Source organism: Nyctereutes procyonoides, unplaced genomic scaffold, assembly GCF_905146905.1.
Source record: "Nyctereutes procyonoides isolate TBG_1078 unplaced genomic scaffold, NYPRO_anot_genome, whole genome shotgun sequence".
NCBI lineage: Eukaryota > Metazoa > Chordata > Mammalia > Carnivora > Canidae > Nyctereutes > Nyctereutes procyonoides.
The window spans coordinates 20,282,109-20,291,240 of NW_026575135.1; the positions used below are offsets into that span (position 1 = coordinate 20,282,109).

Sequence of the window (9,132 nt, forward strand, 5' to 3'; positions counted from 1 at the left end):
GCTCTGAATTCCAATGGCCAGTGAGACAACATTTTGAAAATATTTGGTAAAAATCCTGTTTGCAGGAAGAAGCACCATGGAAACATAAAATGAAAATTAAGAGCAGAATAGGTGGGACACCTAGGTGGCTCAGCAGTTGAGCATCTGCCTTCCACTCGGAAGGTGATCCTGGGTCTGGGGATCGAGTTCCATATCAGGCTCCCCGCAAGGAAGCCTGCTTCTCCCTCTACCTAGGTCTCTGCCTCTCTCTCTCTCTCTCTCTCTCTCTCTCTCTCTCTCTCATGAATAAATAAATAAAAATCTAAAAAAAAAAAGAGCAGAATAGGTAACAGTAACTGCTAGTCACTATACTGTCAGTTGAATGCCAGATGCTATCATAGGAAGGCCACAGCCTTGGTGTCGAAGTACCCACACATACCTTCACCTTTTAGGGTATTTTTATAACTTATAGTGTTACTTCTAAAGGTACTTGTGATTTTTTGATAAGTAATTTTGTGAATTTTAGACAATGTTATAACTAAACCAAAAGACACTTCTTAGAATTTAAGCTTTACTGATTTCCTACCTTTTTACAGAGGGCCTGGTGGTGCTCATTTCTTTATCTTTTTTTTTAAGAGGCTCCACTGGGTGTGGAGCCTCAGTGTGGGGCTTGAACTCATGACCCTGAGATCAAGACCTGAGCTGAGATCAAGAGTTGGATACTTAACTGACTAAACCACCCAGGTGCCTGATGCTCATTTATTTCTAAGAATTAAATTAATAAGAAGCCTTGATACTAGTAAAGTACTTTGGTTTTTTTTTGTTTTATTTTATTTTTGTTTTGTTTTAAAGATTTTATTTATTTATTTGAGAGGGGGAGAGGACAAGAGTGAGACAGGGGGCAGGGAAAGGAGAGGGAGAAGCAGACTCCCCACTAAGCAGGGAGCCCAACTTGGGGGCTCAATCCCAGGACCCCAGGATCGTGACCTGACCCAAAGGCAGACGCTTAACTGACTGAGCCAGGCAGGTGCCCCTGGTGAAGTACTTTGTAACGTTCTTTCATACATCCCTCTCCATAACTTTGTAAGGTAAGGAAGGCAGTTATCACTATCCCCAGTTTACAAATAAGGAAACTAAGGCCCAGAGAGGTTGACTTGGCCAAGGCCATGCCAAAAGTAAGAGGCAGCCTTGGAATTTTGACATTGGCTTTTCAGTATTTTTCCTTTTTTTTTTTTCCAGTATTTTTCCTAATGGGATGTTATAGCAAACAACTATTGGCTCCATTGCTGTGAAGCTCCAACTAATGGCTCCAGCAGCCATTTTCCCCCTCCTCCCTTGACAACAGAACCTGGATATTGTTCAGATACCAGACTGCCACTGGTTTCAGGGACGGTTAAGCCCTTCTCTAACCCTAGTGGGTGAATCCTGATTGGTCTAAACCAATTATGGTTATTCTATTCCAATTCTTGGTGATTGGTCTGGGAATGGGCATGTGACACCCACTGAATAAAAAACAAGGGGACATCAGCTGGGAGCTTTCTTCTCACTCTAAAAAGAATATGAGGAAGAGGTGCATTCTCCTAACCCCTGGAAGGATGTGATGTATTCTGCTACTATATGGCAATCTAGTGACCAGGAGGGGACAAGTGTTAGCCCAGAGTCATCACACCGAGGAAGACAGAACCAAAAAATGCTAAGAACCTCATCCTGCTCTACCACTTAGCCACTGGATTAAATAACTCAGGAATCATCCTGTTGTTATATGGGACACTGAACTGTCCTTACAGTTACATGAACTGGACTGGGTTTTGTTACCTATAGTTGAAAGCATCCTGATGAAAGATGCTAATAGTCTGTTACTGAGCTAGAAGACATAAAGAACGATATATATATACCAGCTGGGGGCAGGGATTAGGAAGTAGAGAGGTATGGACAGGTGAAAGTGGTACTGAGTTAGAGGCTGAGGGCTCCAAACCTTTCCCAATGGAGCAAGTGGATTTTTATCTTTTTTATATAATGGATACAAGATTTTGTTTGGAAAAAAATCCTCTAAGTTCTACCACCAAGTTTTAAAAATAAAAGCTTACAACAAATGTCTATGCTCAAAGAAGGGTCGTGTAATTTGGCAACACAGAGTACCAATATTAAAAAGTACCCTAAGGGGCAGTCCGGGTGGCTCAGCGGTTTAGCGCCGCCTTCAGCCCAAGGCGTGATCCTGGAGTCCCGGGATCGAGGCCCGGGATCGAGGCCCACATCGGGCTCGCTGCATGGAGCCTGCTTCTCTTCTCCCTCTGCCTGTGTCTCTGCCTCTCTCTCTCTCTCTCTCTCTCTCTCTCTCTCTCTCTCTGTGTGTGTGTGTGTTCTCGTGAATAAATAAAATCTTTAAAAAAAAAAGTACCCTAAGGAAAAAATTCAGGCATGTTCAAGAAAGAAATGCACAAATATCTAAGTGTCCAAGATTGGGAGACTGCTGAAATAAATTAAAATATCTGTATTATACAATAATATATTATGCAGCCACTAATTATAATGATGTTTTGACCTATAAGATGTCCATGATAACATGATTTAATTTTAAAAAGCTACATGTAGGGGATCCCTGGGTGGCTCAGCGGTTTAGCGCCTGCCTTTGGCCCGGGGCGCAATCCTGGAGTTCCGGGATGGAGTCCCGCGTCGGGCTCTCTGCATGGAGCCTGCTTCTCCTTCTGCCTGTGTCTCTGCCTCTCTCTCTCTCTCTCATGAATAAATAATAAATAAAAAAAAATTTTTTTAAAAAAGCTACATGTATATGGGCGCCTGTCTGGCTTAGTTGAAGAGCATGTAACTTCTGATCTTAGGGTTGTGAGCTCGAGCCCCACACTGGGTGTAGAGATTACTTAAATAAGTAAATAAACTTTTAAAAAGTTACATGTATATGTATACAAAGAAAATAAGAAAACACATCAGAGGGGATCCCTGGGTGGCTCAGCGGTTTAGCGCCCTGCCTTTGGCCCAGGGCCGGATCCTGGAGTCCCGGGATTGAGTCCCGCATCGGGCTCTCGGCATGGAGCCTGCTTCTCCTTCCTCCTGTGTCTCTCTCTCTCTCTCTCTCTGTCTATCATAAATAAATAAATAAATAAATCTTAAAAAAGAAAAGAAAACACATCAGAATGCTAATAGTGTTTGACCTGGGTAGAATCAGATTTAAGTTTTATTATTTTAGAATTTTCTCCTTACTTTTCTTATTTTTCAGCATGTAATTCTAAGAAGCAGCAAGACATCTCTCATATTGTTTAAGCAGATAGCATGTATCTCAGTGGAAAAATCTCTACACCATATTATAGTGCTAAAGGAAACTATAAACAAACTTCACAGGTGGCAGAGGACAGAGTGACAAAGAAGAGTCCCAGAACATAAGAGCCTGTGCCTAAGAGGAAAAAATTTGTCCTTCTCATTGGGATACATCTGGACCCCAAAGGAAGGGTCTGTCCACAGAAAACTTGGGCAGACTAGGGCAACCAGTTCCAGGGCTTCCATTGCAGCCAACACAGCCTGCACTGGCTGACTCCCTACACGAGGGGAGGGTCTCACCCCCTTTTCTACCTCCTTCATGAGCTCTACAACGTCAAAAGACCAGTCCTTCTTATAGGGAATGGGGTACAAGCTGATGGGTTTGGACTCCTCTTCCTGCTGAGTCTCATAAAGACTCAAGGTCAGGATCACCACAGGCAACTTTTCCCAAACGCTATTCATCACAAGGTAAAGACAAGACTGCAAGAAACAGAGACAGGTTTGGATGGGCTACTGAAGGACTGGCTTGGATGGCCAGTATACCTGGGCCTAAAGGAAAAAGATGGCAAATAGGTTCCACCTCCTGGCACAACTCCCACTGATTATAAATCTCATCTTGAACAATCATGAAAGGGATTCTGGGCTCAGTAAGAGATAATCAGTAATGTCTGACATGGGTAGGTGATATGAGGCAAGGTGCCCAAGTAATATTATTTTAAAGAGGTCAGATAAATGAACCTCTGGGTTCAAACACAGAACTATCTGATTCCAAAGTCTATGTTCTTCCTACTTTGAAGTACTGTCTCTTTTTTTAAAAGTCTAACTAAAAAATGTCAAAAAACTAACAATATTCTAAAAGAAGAATGGGAAACAAACACATAAATTTGAATGAGCAGCTCCTTTGTGCCTTTTACCACACAAAGTTCTAAGAGGGGTGTGCTTTTCTAGAAAGTGTGTGGTCGGGTTTATCTATGAAAGATAGTGTAATGTAGGGCTGTCTGAAGCCAGAATGCTGGATCCAAACCCTGACTAAGCAAATAGGTGAGCAGAAGCAGGTTCCTCAGCTTCATCTATAAAGCATAGATAGTAATATCAAATTCAGATATTCAATTCAGAGCTGTTATGAGGACTTAATGAGTTAATACATATAAAGCTTTTAAAATAGAGCCTTGCTCTTAGTATACACTGTAAATTAAAGGAGATGTTACAGGTGTAAAATAAGGGTTCAATGAAAGTATACTGGGGCACACTTAAAAATCTATCAATTGACATTTGCTTACATATTCGATACTAGACCCACAGAAAAGATTTGGACAACTCCCCTCACACCCTCTAGGAACCCAGGATGGGCTGTATCTCCTGTAGCAGCCCACATGCCTGACATTCACATTCACATTTGACAACCTACTGAAGGGGAAGGTCTAGGCTGTCAGACTTTGTAGCTTTTTAATTTCAGCCTCCCCTACCCACTAGCTGGATGGGACAAGTATCTGAATAACCAGGCCATAGACCAGCCATTAGGCTCCCAGGCCAAAAAGCGCTATCCACATAGATTCATACTCTATGAATTGGGAAATCAGAAGTTAGTTAGCTGGCAATGAGAGTTTGGGCTGAAAAGTATGAGACAAGGCAAGGCCACTGGAATCATGATGGGCATGAGTACACCAGAGTGAGAGAGAAATCATGAATAAGCAACAGTTATGAGGGAGAGAAAAAATTTAGGGTGGAGGGTAAGGAAGAAAGTTGGTGGTAGGAGGAAATGCAGATAGATAACAAAGACAAAAGGCAGCTGAGACTTGTTCATGGCAGAGTTCCCAGGATCCTGCTGCAGATGTCCCTTGAAGTACCAGAATGAACTCTGAGTTTCATTTCCCATGTGGCATGACTGCTTGGTTTCCAATACTTAAGAGGGCATTGACAAGAAGAATCAGAGATAACAACCAAGAAAGCAAATGTATCATTCCAATCAGGGAACCTTCTGTAACTCAAAGAAAACAATGTAGTCAGGAGTGAAATGGCCCTACCATATAAACTTAAAAAGCAAACACTCATAAAATACTTAGTACATGCCTAATATTATTCTGGCTGCCACATATATGTATTTGTGTATATCTTCCTCTACCCACTAGCTGGATGGTGGGGAGATCTCTCTCTCTCTCTCTCTCTCTCTCTCTCTCTCTCTCTCTCTCTCAGCATAAGTTGGGGGGAGGGGCAGAGGGAGAAGCAAACTCTGCTGAGCACAGAGCCTGATGCAAGACTCAATCCTAGGACCCTGAGATCATGACCTGAGTCAAAGGCAGATGCTTAACTGACTGAGCCACCCAGGTACCCCACTGGCTGCTTTATATTAATTCAAAACTCAAGTTATGTTGTTATATTATTATCCCAATTTTAGAGATGAGAAAACACAACCACAAAAGAGGTAAGTCACAGCACCTGCAAGTGGTAGTGACAGGATTCAAATCTAGGCAGTCTAGCTCCAGAGTCCACAATCATAATCATGTGCTGTGCTATGTTTAGAGCTCACTGGCAAGGATGGCAACTACTTTTTCAAGCCTCTAAGGGGGTGCCTGGGTGGCACCTTGGTTAAACATCTTACTCTTAGTTTTGGCTCAAATCATGATGTCAGGCTTATGATTCTGAGTCCTGCATGGAGCCCCATGTCAGCTTCTACACTCCACACTCAGTGGGAAGTCAGCTTGAGATTATTTCCCTCTCCCTCTTCCTCTGCTCCCCGCCCCCACCAACCCATACATGCTTTCTCTCTCACTCTTAAATAAATAAATAAATAAATACTCTTTAAAATAAATTTAAAAAGGGCAGCCCCAGTGGCCCAGCATTTAGGCGCCACCTTCAGCCCAGGGCATAATCCTGGAGACCCTGGGATCAAGTCCCATGTCAGGCTCCCTGCATAGAGCCTGCTTCTCCCTCTGCCTATGTCTCTGCCTCTGTCTCTCTCTCTCTCTCTGTCTCTCATGAATAAATAAATAAAATATTTTAAAAATAAAAAAAAAATACAACCCCTAAACTCCAGGTCACTCTATAAATCTCAGGTCTGGTCCTCCTTTTCCCCTAAACACTTGTAGACATTTTCATTGTGAACCTTTGAATAACCAGAACACTATTAAAAAGAACAACTTCCCTGTGAGTAAAGTACCATACCAGGCTTATTGGTAGGAGTTTTGTAGACATTGTCTTGGAACATTAATATCACCACTGTATTTCTCCCTACCGGGGCAGCCTGACTCAGCTACCCTGAGGGAGAGCCAGCTCAGTAATGCCATTTGCTCTTTCAAAAGGAGATGAATGTCGAAGTTCAAAATGAGGCCTGCTGTTAGCCTAATGATGAGCCGTAGTAGTCATCCCTGAATTTTAGATATCTGAGACAGTGGAAAGGCAGGTGTATCCTTGTTCTGGGTTTGATTATAAATTAAAATAAAAGCAACCCAAAGGTGATACTATTCTTGCCAACCTTTGAACCTATAGTGGAGGTTCTGGATTAACTCATCAGAAATTGAAATTTTCAAGTGAAATCTGATTATTGAGGGTTAACTCAACTGTTTTTCCCATGAGTGTACATGGGGCAGCACTGGTGCCCACAGAAGCTATATTGACTACATGGAAGTTCATTATATGAACCTGTCAACTTTTATATACTTAGAATCATTCATAATAAAAAATCAAAAGCTAAAATTAAATTATTTTTTTAAAACCTGTGGAACAAATACACACAGACACAAAAGTCTGCAAGTTGTTAGCCCACAGATGCTAGCTTAAAAAGCCAACAACAAAGGCATTTGAGTTATGAACATGGGCACAGTACTTGAATTCTTAGGTAAATAAATAAATAACAGTTCTTTTCTTTTGGCCAATGAAAATTGAAAACTTTGGGGGTTTTTTGTTTTATTTTATTTTATTATTTTTGAAAACTTTGTTTTATATATAAAAAAAAAACAGACACTTCATGATTTTACAATATAGAGACTGGAAAAAAAAATAGACTGGGTTCCACTACCATTCTTCATAGTACAGCACTAGCAGAGAACTTCCCTAATTGGGGAAGGAAACAGGCATCCAAGTCCAGTAGGCACAGGGAACCCTCTCAAAATTCATAAAAATAGGTCAACACCCAGCATTTAATAGTGAAACTTACAAATCTCAGAGACAAAGAGAAAATCTTGAAAGCAACTCGAGACAAAGTCTTAACCTACAAGGGTAGAAACGTTAGACTGTCAGAAGCTCTATCCACAGAGATCTGGCAGGCCAGAAAGGATTGACATGATATATTCAGGGTGCTTAATGAGAAAAATATGCAGCCAAGAATACTTTATCCAGCTGAGATCTTGTTCAAAATAGGAGGAGAGATAAAAAGCTTCCAGGACAAACAGAAACTAAAAAAATTTGTGATCACCAAACCAGCCCTACAAGAAATATTAAAAGGAATCCTTTAAGTGAAGAGAGATCCCAAAAGTAAAGTAGACCAGAAAGGAACAAAGACAATATATAGAAACAATAACTTTACAGGTAATATAATGGCACTAAATTCACATCTTTCAGTAGTTACTCTGAATGTAAGTGGGCTAAATGCCCCAATCAAAAGACAAAGAGTATCAGATTGGGTAAGAAAGCAAGATCCATCAATATGCTGTCTGCAAGAGATTAATTTTATTTATTTATTTTTATTAACTAAAACAGTTGACAATTTTATTTTCACATTTCACAATACAAATGAAAATTGCCTTTTTTTTTTTTTTCTACTACTCCCCTGCAAAAACTGTTCTCTCTTTGATAGGAAGGGGAAGCAAGTCTTCCTTGTCATGCTGTTAGAAAACACCCAGAGGGGGATCCCTGGGTGGCGCAGCGGTTTAGTGCCTGCCTTTGGCCCAGGGCGCGATCCTGGAGACTCGGGATCGAATCCCACACCGGGCTCCCGGTGCATGGAGCCTGCTTCTCCCTCTGCCTGTGTCTCTGCCTCTCTCTCTCTCTCTCTCTCTCTCTCTCTCTCTCTCTCTCTCTCTGTGTGTGTGACTATCATACATAAATAAAAAAAAAAAGAAAACACCCAGAGTCACAGGACCATGATCTCCTCGTGAAGTAGAACAAGTAATACAAAATGAATATAAAGAGGTTCCTGTCTCTCCTTATCTGTCTGGTCGAGTCATTCCTGGCCGAGTGGGCACTATCATGGGACAGGCAGGAAGTCTCATCATTGGGGCCCCAGGCATCATTGGCATGTGGCCTCCCATAGGTGGCCTCATTCCGGGAGCAGGTCCCACTGGCATCATCCCAGAGGAGGGCCCATCATTGGCATCACGGCAGGGCCCCCCATATGGGGGGCTGACATCATACTAGGGCAAGGAGGACCTGGGAGACTGGGGGGGAGGTGGGATCATTGCCCCTGCAGGAAGAGAAGCAGAGAATGGAGTAGGAGGTATCTTTCCTTGTTGAAATGCAGCGATTGTTTTGTCGATCAGGCTCTGAGCCTGCTCTTCCATCCATTTCTGATAGTAGTCTTTCACCTTCTCTTTGTGTTTCCTACCACTGCAGTGTGTCTTTCTCATAGATGGAGTCATGGGTGAGGTATGTGTCACAGTAGTCACAATAAAACTTAGGCATGTTAAAAAAAGAAAAAAACTTAGGCATGTTGCTCTGCAAGCCATTGGCCACTCCAAGAGATTCATTTTAGATCTAAAGACACCTCTAGATTTAAAGTGAGGGGGTAGAAAACCATTCATCATGATAATAGACATCAAAAGAAAGCTGGGGTGGCAATCCTTGTATCAGAAAAATTAGATTTTAAACCAAAGACTTTAATAAGAGATGAAGAAAGACATTATATCATAATTAAAGGGTCTATCCAATAAGAAGCTCTAACAATTGTAA

General features: G+C 41.8%; 1 pseudogene; it reads right to left on the reverse strand.

The window, feature by feature from the left end:
• Positions 1-8,390: 8,390 nt before the first annotated feature.
• LOC129494506 (U1 small nuclear ribonucleoprotein C-like) lies at positions 8,391-8,865 on the reverse strand (annotated as a pseudogene).
• Between the last annotated feature and the right edge of the window lie 267 nt (positions 8,866-9,132).